Consider the following 13576-nt stretch of genomic DNA (forward strand, 5'->3'; position numbering starts at 1 on the left):
CAAATGGCAAAAAACGGAACCCTTATGGATTCGTCATGTCTGTCTGTCCGTCTGTCTGTCCGTCCGTATGTCACAGCCACTTTTTTCCGAAACTATAAGACCTATACTGTTAAAACTTGGTAAGTAGATGTATTCTGTGAACCGCATTAAGATTTTCACACAAAAATAGAAAAAAAAAACAATAAATTTTGGGGGTTCCCCATACTTAGAACTGAAACTCAAAAAAAATCTTTTCTTCAAACCCATACGTGTGGGGTATCTATGGATAGGTCTTCAAAAATGATATTGAGGTTTCTAATATCATTTTTTTCTAAACTGAATAGTTTGCGCGAGAGACACTTCCAAAGTGGTAAAATGTTTTATCATTCTCTTATTTTAGAAGTTACAGGGGGGGCCTGTAACTTCTAAAATAAGAGAATGATAAAACTAAAAAATATATATGATGTACATTACCATATAAACTTCCACCGAAAATTGGTTTGAACGAGATCTAGTAAGTAGTTTTTTTTTAATACGTCATAAATCCCCTAAATACGGAATCCTTCATGGACGAGTCCGACTCGCACTTGGCCGCTTTTTTGTTCTTTAGATGATCAACATCTTCATCATCTTCGTTGCCTCTTCATCTTGAAGAACAAACGTTGATTGGAATCGGAGAAAATTTGAGAACGAAACGTTGAACGAGCAAAGTTTTTTTGCTAATTTGGGCGCCACTGAAAAGGTAGATGGGATCTAGATGGCAATGGCAAAATATGAAATAGAAATTGGTTTCGGTTCTCACAATATCTGTTTTGCATGTTAAAAACCGCTGTGGTATCCATCAGTCCACAGCCCACGTTGTAATTCTCCGCTTCTTATGTTCTTGCACATTGTGACATTTCACATTTGTGACTAGTGTGAGTGGGACAGTTTTAATACGTATTTACTTTGTCGTCCTAACATTTATAATGAGAGCACATTCGAACTTCTTTTATCTAGTTTTCTTCACCAATTCGACAGGGAACTAAAGTACCAGGAGTAATTAAAACGTATAAAATAGAAAACAAAGACCTTGAGCTGGTCCTTCTTCAAAAAAGTCAAAACTTTAATTCAAAACAAATGTAAATACAGAATTAAGACCACTTTCCCTGTAGACTGTAGCTACACTTTCAGTTCACTTCAGGGTTCAGTGTACTGTTTACGACAACTTTGTTTATTTCTAGTATCTAGTGAACGCTCTGTTTTTATTAGTGACAGCAACAGCCGGGAGCTAGGATGAAACGCTAGCAAAATTAGCCATGTTACAACCAAGTGTCATATTTTAGGCACTTTACGCTAAGACTCGGCGCCGAGACGGTCTTGAGACATTATTAATACGAATTTAAGTCTTATTTACTGGGTATAAGATTTATTATGGTTATAATTGGCCGAGGCTACTTTTAAACCTATTTTTTAGATGCTGACTGATTTATACTAGTGATAGTACGTTAGTGATTTTAACAATTTATATTGGTTGATTTGGTTGACAGGAACTGGTGGGAGACGAGACGGGTCAAGATCGGGATACGTGGAAAGGGAGGAGGGAGGCCTTTGCCCAGCAGTGGGACACTCTAGGCTTTTCTCGGCGTTTGCTTTTCTTTCTATCACCCATTCTAACTTTAGGACTAGCTTTACAAAATATGAATGAAAAAAATCAAGAACGCCAAGAAAATTGTTTTAAAGATGGTATGATTTCTTTTTGAGTTAGAGGCCGTAAAATAACCCTTTTAACAAAACGATGTAAGTGCCGTGAAAATACGCTATTTCTTTTAACACTTTTCGTATTTAAATCCATGAAGTAAATATTTTGACTCGTGATATTCTGAAGTAGAAACACTACTGTGTACATTATATCCTGAAAAATATGTAATATGCGAAACACAAAGAAAAACTTACCAAGGGACTGAGAGCGACCCAGGCGACCTAGCCAAGGTGACAATCGCTATCGCTTCGCCATCGAATCGCTTTGTGTCTCTCTAGCACTCTTCCATATTAGTGCGACAGTGACAGTTGCGTTTCGATCGCTACGGAGCGTAAGCGATTGGCACGTTGGCTACGCGAACAGAGTCCTCTGCATTCGCGATAGACGACATAATCACAAGGTACCTGAGACATAGGTGTTTTTTTAAATCACTATCACTACATAATTATAAAACAAAGTCGCTTCTCGCTGTCTGTCTGTCTCTATGTATGCTTAGATTAGATCGTTAAAACTACGTAACGGATTTTAATGCGGTTTTATTTTTAAATAGATAGATTGATTCAAGAGGAAGGATTATGTATAATTTGTTGACCCGGACGAAGCCAGGGCGGGTCGCTAGTATGATCTATTTCAGTTTACTAGTAGGTACCTAAGTACAGTCAGCATCAAAAGTAGCTGATAAGACTACGCGTGAAAAATTTCTTTCTACTCACAATTCTCTTACAGCTTAACAAAAATGCTTTGGCATTTTTAATGTTATTAACTTTATTTATTAACACAATAAGAAACTATGCTTATACGGATGACTCTAGTGCTATATTTTGCAATATCTAGACCAGTTTTTGGTTTCCTCAATAAACTCTATAGTTTATTGAATACGTTCTCAATTAAATCGTTAACATGTAACATTTAATATGGTAATAGTTAGTATTTATGTTTGTCGCTATGGTTTAATGACTATTTCTTAATTTGTTGTATGATTTGCGAATACAAATAAAGGAATGTTTACAAAAACAACATAACTGACTACACTGGTTGACACCTGAAACGATTAACAATGTTCATAAAAAAGTGTCAACCGCTCTAAGCAGTTATGTTGTTTTTGTAAACATCCCTTCAAATGTTCGCTTTTAAACAGGAATAATTTGATAAAACCATCTGCAGACTATTCAGAACATAATAAATGTCAATGTCAATGTGCACACATTTAGAGCTGTTTAATGCTATCCACCCGCTACTATATTACCTACCAGTGAGTTTCTTAAAGTCGAGAGTGTAGGCCGTAAATAAAAAATAACTAAAATAAAAATCATTTATTTCAGGTCTTAAAAACCCATATTTCATTTACAAAATAAAATAATATAATATAAAACAATAAATAAAAATAAAATACATTAACAAACTAGGTAACGTAACGCTACAAACATTTACTATATTAGCGACACTAGGTAAAAATCATCACTTTAATTGTAATTTATTTATTTGCTAGAATCATGGGTAACATTAGATGTTACATAGAGATATAAGTCCAGCACAATTCTGCCGACTTACGGCGTGCAAATTTACTATACATACTTAATTTTACTAACATGCATTTACTCTATATTTACATTTCGCAGATTAATTAATTTTGTTTGGCCAGTGATGATTGTTTTGTCATGGGGCACTCCAGGCGCTCAGCGAAGATGCTCAGGATGGTGTTGGAGCTGCCGCGCACTCTGTGCAGCAGAGACTTTACTCTCTTCCTTCTGACGGCGTGGAAGCCATCAGTGCGCACTGATTAGACTGCGAACATACCCGACGCACTGCAGCGCCGCGACAGCTTCATCATCACAGAACAAGTTAGAATGACGATGCGAGCAGGGTACGTGTCGCCGTCGGTTTTGAGCAAACGCTCGCATGCTACTCGCCCGCGCTGACCGAAAATGAAGTAAACATGCCTTTTTGCGCCACAATAACCTTCAGACATGGACTAGTCCATGCTTCAGATTAAGAAGCCAGACATCAAATCTGTCTAAAGGAGATCCATTCACCACGCACACAAGTTTTTACTACCGTTGCGCGAGTACCGTTGAGTTAGTATTTAAATGTGGAGAGGAACGAGCGGCGACACCGGTTCCGATACTAACTGCGCGCGATAGCCATTCTAACCTCTTTAATATTTTCTGTGTTCATCATCATCCTGAATATATTATTGTATTGAACCCTGAGCGTATTGTATGTGTGCTGCGTATGACTCACCCACAGGCTGTACACGTAAAATACGGCGTTGCATGAACAAAAGATTTCCTTTGGCTGGATTGGTCCTTAGGACCCAAGGATGGATTTAAGAAGTGGAGCCACCCAGATTTTGATGCAGGTGGGGGGTTTTTAAGCATCTGCGACGTCTGAGGTTAATAATTCTTTAAGTTTAGGTTCTAAGTCAAGTTTAGTATCATTTTCTATTATAGTTTATAGGAAATCGGTAGCCCATTTAATAAAAATGCAAGAAATTCTGATAACACTTATTTATTCGACTGGTATTTCTAACCAAAGATACACGAAGTAAATTACATTGACAGTGGCGCTAGGTGAGTAAAACTAGAAACTATTTTTTTTTTTAAAAAGCAAGACAGGCTTGACGTCTAGGAATGTAAAATTTAATCTAAATCCCAATACTCCCACTAATTTTACATTTTCAATACATCTCACCGGTCTTGATACACTTAAATAGACCATTATATTCTATACTACTACTATACTAGCCTAAGAAAGTACCAAATCTCTATTGAGACAAAATTTTTGAGGTGTCAGAGCTTTTGTTAGAAAATCAGCTAACTGGTTTGAGCTTTGAACATATTGGATTTTTAACAATCCTTGCTCTACCTTCTCACGAATAAACTTGTACTTTACATCAATGTGTTTCGATCGTTGATGAAACACCGGGTTGCTTATTAATTTAATAGCAGCTTGGTTATCCACTAACAGAGTCATATTATTAAGAGATTCACCTAAGTCAATCAATAATTGTCTTATCCATAAAAATTGTTTTGTGGCTTCACAGGCAGCCATAAATTCAGCTTCCATTGTAGACAAGGCAATGGTTTGTTGTTTTCTACTGGCCCATATAATTGGACCGTTATTCAATAAGAAAATATATCCACTGGTGGATTTCCTTGATTCAGTGTCACTTGCATAGTCTGAATCGCAGTAACCAACCAGGCCTGAGTTTCCTTTATACTCTATACCAATGTGTTTGGTTGCTATTAGGTATCTTAAAATACGTTTTACAGCTTTTACATGCTCTATGCTTGGATTATTGACATAACGACATACAATATTTACTGCAAATGAAATGTCCGGACGAGACACTGAGGCCAAAAATAACAATGAGCCTACTGCCTCTCTAAAAGGAAAACTTACTGCCTCGCCATCATTACTGCAATTTGTTAATAGCACATTTGGGTCTGCTGGCGTAGAGCAGGAATGAGCATCTGACATATTAAATCTTTGAATGATCCGTTCTATATATTTCTTTTGAGTGATGCGAATGGAATACTCACTCTTAACTATTTCTAGTCCAACAAAATAATTAAGATCTAAGATTCTTACACAAAAATTGGTTTTTAGAGCTTCAATAATCAAGCCCAAAGTCTCTTCACAACAACAAAACATGAGACCATCATCAACATATATAATTAACAATATTTTAACACCATTTGTGCAACCTGTAAATACACAATGGTCAGATTCTGTTTGTGTAAATCCATAGGACTTAAGGAAATTGGTAAACTTTGCATTCCAACACCGGGACGCCTGCTTCAGTCCATACAGAGACCTATTCAGTTTGCAAACTTTACTTTTATTTTCTACATGCACGCCTAGTGGAATTTCCATAAAAATTTCTTCTTCAAGCTCCCCATACAAAAAAGCTGTTTTAACATCAAATTGAACAATTTTATAATTATGCTTTGCAGCCAAGCTTAGTAAGACTCTAATTGAATCATATCGAGTAGTCGGGGAGAAGGTCTCTGTGTAGTCAACATTTTTAATTTGTGTGAAACCTCGAGCACATAGTCGAGCTTTATACCTTTCAATATTGCCTTCTCGGTCCTGTTTGATATTGAACACCCACTTTGATGTTATAGGCTTCTTACCAGCTTCTTTATCAACTATCGTCCACGTATTGTTATCCGCGTGTGCCTTAAGCTCTTCATTGATTGCTTCCCTCCATTTCATTGCATCAGAGCTGTTCATTGCTTCCTCATATGTTGAGGGCACCGGGTATTCAGTAAAGTTGACTTCTTCAAAATGGATATTCTTCCTCGGTCTCAGTAGTATAGGGGATCTCACTTCAGGTGTGTCAACTGTCTGAGCCGGTTCAAAAGTAATGTCACCATCATCATTGCAGCTCTTCAAACTATCATCTGCAGCTGCAGTTGAAGTTTCAACTCTTGGCGGAGTGGATGTCGGAGTAGAAGTAGTCAGAGGTACTAAGGGACAATCATTGTTTGTCTCTTCGATTTCAATCCGGGCAGGTTTGTTCACAATATTGTCACTGCAAGTTTCATCAAATATAACATCACGTGTCACTTTTATCTTCTTGGTATTTGGATCATACATCCTGTAATTTTCATTTTCATAACCAACTAAGTACAGTTTATTACTTTTCTTTTCAAGTTTTGTTCTACATGCATCAGGAACATGAACAAAACCACAAGATCCAAATATTCTGAGGTGTTGCAGATTTGGTTTTTCGCCATACCAAATCTCAAACGGTGACTTATCTGGTGTTTGTGTTGAAGTCGTCCTGTTCAGTATGTATACTGCACATCCGACAGCTTCTGCCCATAAACTCATTGGCAGATTGCGGCTATACAGCATTGATCGTGCACTTTCAACAATTGTACGTAGTTCTCTCTCTGCTCGAGAGTTTTGTTGGGGCGTATAAGGTGCTGTGCGTTCATGCTGGATGCCATTTTGGTTAAGGTAGTTCTTAAACTCATTGTTCACATACTCCTTACCATTGTCAGTATGCAGGATGCGTATGTTGTGGCCAAACTTGTTCCAAATAATGGCATTAAAAGTCTTAAAATGTTCCAAAACCTCACTTTTATGCCTCATAAAACATACATATAAAAAGCTTGAGGCTGCATCTTTAAACAAGACAAAGTACACCATACCTTGCACAGATGATTCACTCATAGGTCCACAAACATCACTGTAGACCAGGTCTCCAGGACACTGCTCACCTCGGCGCGAAGCATGGAATGGGAGGCGACTTTGTTTCCCATACATGCAGCCTTCACATACAAATTTTTCATCACTTATGTCTTTACACTGTATAAGTTCACTTTTCACCATTTTTTGTATTTCTTTCACATTCAAATGTCCAAGTCTCTCGTGCCAAACCTTAAGATTGTTCACTGGCACATGCACTGCATTACAACTTGCACTTGTCACAACTTTAAAGTTCATCTCATACAAGTTATTATACTTTTTAGTTGCAGTTAGAACAACTTCATCGTCTTTGTAGATAAGGGCAGAATCATTCTTCTTAATTATCACATAATTATATTTCATTATTGCACCCTCTGAAAACAAATTCCTCTTTAACTCAGGTACCCATAAAACATCTTTGAGCATATTTTCCTCCCACTGGCCGTTCAAGCACTTCTTTATAATTATGGTACCTATTCCATACACTTTCAGGTTCTGTTTGTTTCCTAGTTTCACATATCTGTTGTCATTATCACTGTATAGATCCAGTTTCAAAAAGAAATCTTTTCTAAAAGTTGTATGTACTGAAGCGCCGCTATCAAGCAGAAAAACATCTTCAGATTCTTCTGATAAATTTAAACACTCTTCCACATGAAATGCCAACATATTACCATTTGGTTTGTTGTATGATTTCTTTTTAGATCTACAATCTCTGGCGAAATGCCCCCGCTTGTTGCAGTGATAACAAATGAAGCGATGACGCTTATCTTCATCATTGTGAGAACTGGAATTCTTTTTCGGTTTCGCTTTATCTTGCGAGGTTACAAGTGCTACGTCAGTCTTTTCTTCTACCGTTAAGCTGGCTTCCTCGTCCATCAACCGAGCCGTCAGGTTCTGCAAGGTTTGCTGAGTTGAAGACAGTGACAGCCAGGCCTGTCTTACAGAGCGATACTGAGACGGCAAAGTACTTATGATTTTTGTTATTATGGCCGTGTCACTAATCTTCTCGTCACAATCTTTCAGTTGTTGCGCTAAACTCTCCACTTTAGATATGTGTTGCGCCATACTATCTGACGGGTTCATTTTATATTGGTAAAATTGCTCATGAACTAACATTTTGTTAAATTCTGATTTCTTTTCATATATTGACTCAAGTTTCTCCATAATCTGCGACGCACTGTTACAGTTTTCAATAAGCGCGATTTGCCGGTAATCCATGGTGGACGTCATAATGAACATCGCCATGCCGTCGTTTTTTAACCATGATTCTTTCTTGTCCTCTGGTTCCGGCTTGGATATATCAATGCCTTTCGCTCTTAGCGCACACTTAATTTGAAATTTCCATTGACGGAAGTTATTTCCATCAAAACGTTCCACATTCATTTTGAGTCCGCCGAGATCCATACTTTGAGGTTATGTTAACAATGACTTCGTAATTTTCACTGTACCGAGTCCTGCTCACTGCTCTTTGTACTTTTATCAAATGGCTGGGCCCATAACCTATTATAGTTTATAGGAAATCGGTAGCCCATTTAATAAAAATGCAAGAAATTCTGATAACACTTATTTATTCGACTGGTATTTCTAACCAAAGATACACGAAGTAAATTACATTGACAGTGGCGCTAGGTGAGTAAAACTAGAAACTATTTTTTTTTTTAAAGCAAGACAGGCTTGACGTCTAGGAATGTAAAATTTAATCTAAATCCCAATATTTTCTAAGTTGTCTATTATATGTCTAGGAAGAATAATTTAGATGAGAAAGCGAAATTTGTTGCAACGGTCGCAATGTTCGAAAGACAAAATTATCTCGTTTCAAGGAAAATTCTAAACAATCCTTCATTATTCTTGGAGTTAGATTTATTTGAAGAAGCCTCAGGGCCGGGGATGTTATGATAGACTATCAACGCGAAGTCAAATTACAACTGGGTTGTTCAGAAGAAAACCGCGCCAATTCTTTATAAACTAAATGCATTTATTATCATTTCTTGTTCACTGTTATGTTTTTGATGGTCAATGGGAATCTCGTAGGTAGTAGGTCGTTGTTATGAATCTTGGCTTAACCTAATAAGTAAGTAGTTGTAAAATTTACGCAAAATCTAGGTAAAACGGCCTAATCACCTTATGAGAATGTTAGAATATACATACCTAAGGCTTAGACGTTATTATGCGACCAAAAAAAGTAAGATGCAAAAAAAGGAATCTATTCGAGTCTTAAAAATTAGGACTCTAGAAACACGTGTCGGGTCCAGAAAACATTCTAAGATAAATTCTTCAGCCTGAAAGCTATAACATGTTGTCAGACCATAGGATATCAGACGATCTATTGTTTTTGGCACTTCAGTGACTCAGTCATTTTAGTGTCGCTGTTCACAAAACGATTAAATTGCTTGTAAGTGAGTCTCTAGTATAAGTTGAGATATATATTGAAACAATTACGCGTAATCATTGTTCAGACTTGTACTGGTTTGCTATAAGTGCTATAACGCATTCAGTGAGCGTTTTTAAAAACCGCTGTGATATTTATGATAATGGCTTTGGATAATTTCGATTTCTGGGTCATCGTGCCAGGAATTATTTTAAATCAACCGTTTTATCGTAGGTAGGCAGGCATTATATATTTTTGTCTCATAGCATTACGATATATGTAAATATAATACAAACACATAATAACAATCGGAATAACTACGAAATCAATGCGATGTTTTTTAGTTATAGTTTGTCAAAGGACTGTCTCATTTCAAACACAGACAGAAGACTCATACTATCTTTGTCTTACACTAGTACTAGCACCCAAAAGAAAATGATGAGGATAGTTTTTAGGGTTCCATACCCAAAGGGTAAAAACGGGACCCTATTACTAAGACTCCGCTGTCCGTCCAACCGTCCGTCCGTCCGTCCGTCTGTCACCAGGCTGTATCTCACGAACCGTGATAGCTAGACAGTTGAAATTTTCACAGATGATGTATTTCTGTTGCCGCTATAACAACAAATACTAAAAACAGAATAAAATAAAGATTTAAGTGGGGCTCCCATACAACAAACGTGATTTTTGACCGAAGTTAAGCAACGTCGGGCGGGGTCAGTACTCGGATGGGTGACCGTTTTTTTGCTTGTCTTGCTCTATTTTTTGTTGATGGTGCGGAACCCTCCGTGCGCGAGTCCGACTCGCACTTGGCCGGTTTTTTTTTTGTTCTTATTTACTGACAATTTGGTTTGACCAACTATAATTGAAGCGCATGAGCAGCTCATAACAGTCATAATTTAAATGATTATAACACCTATACAGGGTGGATTTTCTTTTTAGGTCAGTGAGGGCACCTACCAGATCCCGTGCTGCTACGAGAAAACGGTCTTAGAAGACCTTCCCTCGATTTCAAATTAATGAAGATTGGCTTTTACAGATTTTGGAAAAAACATACAGGTTGCGAGAAAAAGGTCATTTTTGACAAACTTTTTTTTTTGATGCCAATAGATCCCATTCCTATTGAGGATCAAAAGCTTGTATGCAAGCAAAAAAAAAATTCCGGCTTGAAAAGCCACAAATCGAGGAAAACTTTTCCCATACAATTTGTATGAAAATAAAAACTTTTATTTTTCACATGTTATTTTTGTATGCCAATCGATTCCATTCCTATCCAGTATCAATAGTTTCCTAGGGGTCAACTTACGTTAATGTACTAAAAAGCCACAAATTAATAAAAACTTTCTCCTTACATTTACTATGGAGAAAATGTGAAATTTTTAGTGTCCGACCGAAGGTTCGGTTTCGGTTTCGGTTTCGGCCAGTTTCGGCCAAAAAATCATGTTTCGGCTGTAGTTTCGGTTTCGGCCAAAAAACGGCCGAACCTTTCGGCCGGGCCGAAACTTACGAAATGGTACTTCGGACAAAGACCAAAAGTTGGGGAATAAGTAGGACAACAATATTAATACCTACATATACCTACTGATTCATGTATAGGTTCATGTATGTGGTTTATTATAAAACACAATTCCACTAACGAGGGCGCCACTGGACGGTCGACGCAGTCTTAAGAGGCTTTCAATACCTGTAACGCGCACACTGTCTAATTGTATCGGAGTGAAGGCCTTATCGGGACTAGTCCGGCTTCCTCACGATGTTTTTCATTGACCGAAAAGCAAATAGTAAATATCAAATGATATTTCGTATATAAGTTCCGAAAAACTCATTGGTACGAGACGGGGTTTGTACCTGCGACCTTCGGACTGAAAGTCGCACGCTCTTACCGCTAGGCCACCAGCGCTTAAGGAAATAATAAGAAAACTATTGTAATAAAAATAAATGTGGATTATTTGTGTAATATTACTCGTTAGCGGTTTATGTATAAATGTTTACACATTGTGAATTAAATTTCAGATACATAAGTCAAAAAAATAATAAAGACATTAGAACCGTTTAATGGTGATTTTAAGCAGGGCCGGATTAAGCATGTCGGGGCTCCCAGGCAGTGCAAGGTTTGGGGGCCCCTACAGTTAATTCTGCATACAGCATGTTCTGTTGTTCAGTACAGGAAAGTTTGCGTTTTTAATTTCAATCTTCAGGCGTTGGCCGAGATCAGCTCGGCCCGAATAGAATAGAATAGAATCGAGTCGAACGATGTCTTTTTCGCTCTTATTTACTCACTTATTCAGTAATTTTCCTATCTACCTCTAATGGCAAATTTTAAGCGAGGCTAAAGGCTACGCTCAACTAGTGCCGGAAAGTTGATTTTCTCAATAGTTAATATTTTGCGAGGCTGAACAGCTGACTATTGATTAAAACGAAGAAAAAAGCCTTAAAAGTGTCCCCAGTACAGTTTTACATAGGAATACTCGACCTTAGCCTCACTTTTTACCTCAATTTACCATTGGTTTGTGTTCCACATGTCCTCTACTTCACCTTAGCCTTTGGTCTCGCTGCGCCATGCTCGGCCTGCGGTCTCGCTTTTTACTACAATGGACATTGGTTGGAGTCTGTGCTCAACTACTTATCCTGAAGCCTGAAGCACGGCTTTGACTTCGCATAAAAGTTCTCCTTAATGGGGCACTTCGGACTTTTAGGCCCAGGTGAAGATCGGTACCCGGCCTTGCGATATTGTTAACAAAAAATTTCGCGCTCGCTGCGCTCGCGTTTTTGGTTGCTTTTTTGGTTGCCCCTGTATCTAAATGTTAACTTGACTGGTGAATGAATAGAGTTAGACCAAGAAAATTCCGCAATGATTTTGTGCAACTAGTGTAAATGTTACTTATACGTCATAATTTCATAGAAGTTTTGACGTTTAAAATAACACTTGCACTGCGTGTGTTATCAAAATCGTTGCAGAATTATCTTGGTCTAACTCTAGTAATTTTCATAAAAAAACTGCTTAAGTAACATTAAATTCAAGGACATTGGGTGTTGACAGCCCCATAATATGTGTGTAAAAGCGGTTTAATGACATTTTTTCAACGATTTTTACAAGTCTACAAAAGTTTCGGTTTCGGTTTCGGTTTCGGCCGAAACTAGAACCAAAGCCGAACATTCGGTTTCGGTTTCGGTTTCGGCAAAAAAACATGTTTCGGTCGGACACTAGAAATTTTATTTACTAATAGACCATCTTTATAGACTTTTATTCTACCTAATCTACCTATATTATCATTTTTAACCGCCTTCAAAAAAAAAGGAGGTTCTCAGTTTGACCCGTATGTATGTATGTATGTATGTATGTATGTATGTATGTATATTTGTTCGCGATTATCTCGCGTTTGGCTGAACCGATTTTGATGCGGTTTTCAGAAAAGTGTTTCTTACATTCTGGAGAAGGTTTTAGTATACATAGATCTGAGCTGATGCTGAACCCTGGCTGTACCTAGTGGAACTCAGGTTTGGTGCAACATAGGCTCACGCTGTTTTGGTCATCCGACACGCCTTGATGAGCACTTGGGAGAGCAATACCCAAGATAGAGCTGATGCTGAACCCTGGATGTACCTAGTGGAACTCTGGATGTACCTAGTGGAACTCAAGTTTGGTGCAACATAGGCCCACGCTGTTTTGGTCATCCGTCTCATCTTGATGAGCACTTGGGAGAGCAGTACCCAAGATAGAGCTGATGCTGAACCCTGGCTGTACCTAGTGGAACTCAGGTTTGGTGCAACATAGGCCGACGCTATTTTGGCCATCCGTCACATCTTGATGAGCACTTGGGAGAGCAGTACCCAAGATAGAGCTGATGCACCAAACCACCCTGGCTGGCAGGGTTCACCCTGGCTGTACCTAGTGGAACTCAAGTTTGGTGCAACATAGGCCCACGCTATTTTGGTCATCCGTCACATCTTGATGAGCACTTGGGAAAACAGTACCCAAGATAGAGCTGATGCTGAACCCTGGCTGTACTTAGTGGAACTCAGGTTTGGTGCAACATAGGCCCACGCTATTTTGGTCATCCATCACATCATGATCAGCACTTGGGAGAGCAGTACCCAAGATTGAGCTGATGCTGAACCCTGGCTGTACCTAGTGGAACTCAGGTTTGGTGCAACGTAGGCCAACGCTATTTTGGCCATCCGTCACATCTTGATGAGCACTTGGGAGAGCAGTACCCAAGATAGAGCTGATGCTGAACCCTGGCTGTACCTAGTGGAACTCAGGTTTGGTGCAACATAGGCCCACGCTATTT

The 13576-nt window shown here is 38.4% G+C and overlaps 1 long non-coding RNA gene across 1 annotated transcript in view; it reads right to left on the reverse strand.

The window, feature by feature from the left end:
• Positions 1 to 400: 400 nt before the first annotated feature.
• Positions 401 to 13576, reverse strand: part of LOC134656300 (uncharacterized) — a 65778-nt gene continuing 52602 nt past the window's right edge. The window contains exon 3 of the long non-coding RNA XR_010097506.1: positions 401 to 527. This is a non-coding gene — a long non-coding RNA (uncharacterized LOC134656300). The remainder of the gene's footprint in view (positions 528 to 13576) is intronic.

This window comes from Cydia amplana, chromosome 18 (assembly GCF_948474715.1).
Source record: "Cydia amplana chromosome 18, ilCydAmpl1.1, whole genome shotgun sequence".
Lineage (NCBI taxonomy): Eukaryota > Metazoa > Arthropoda > Insecta > Lepidoptera > Tortricidae > Cydia > Cydia amplana.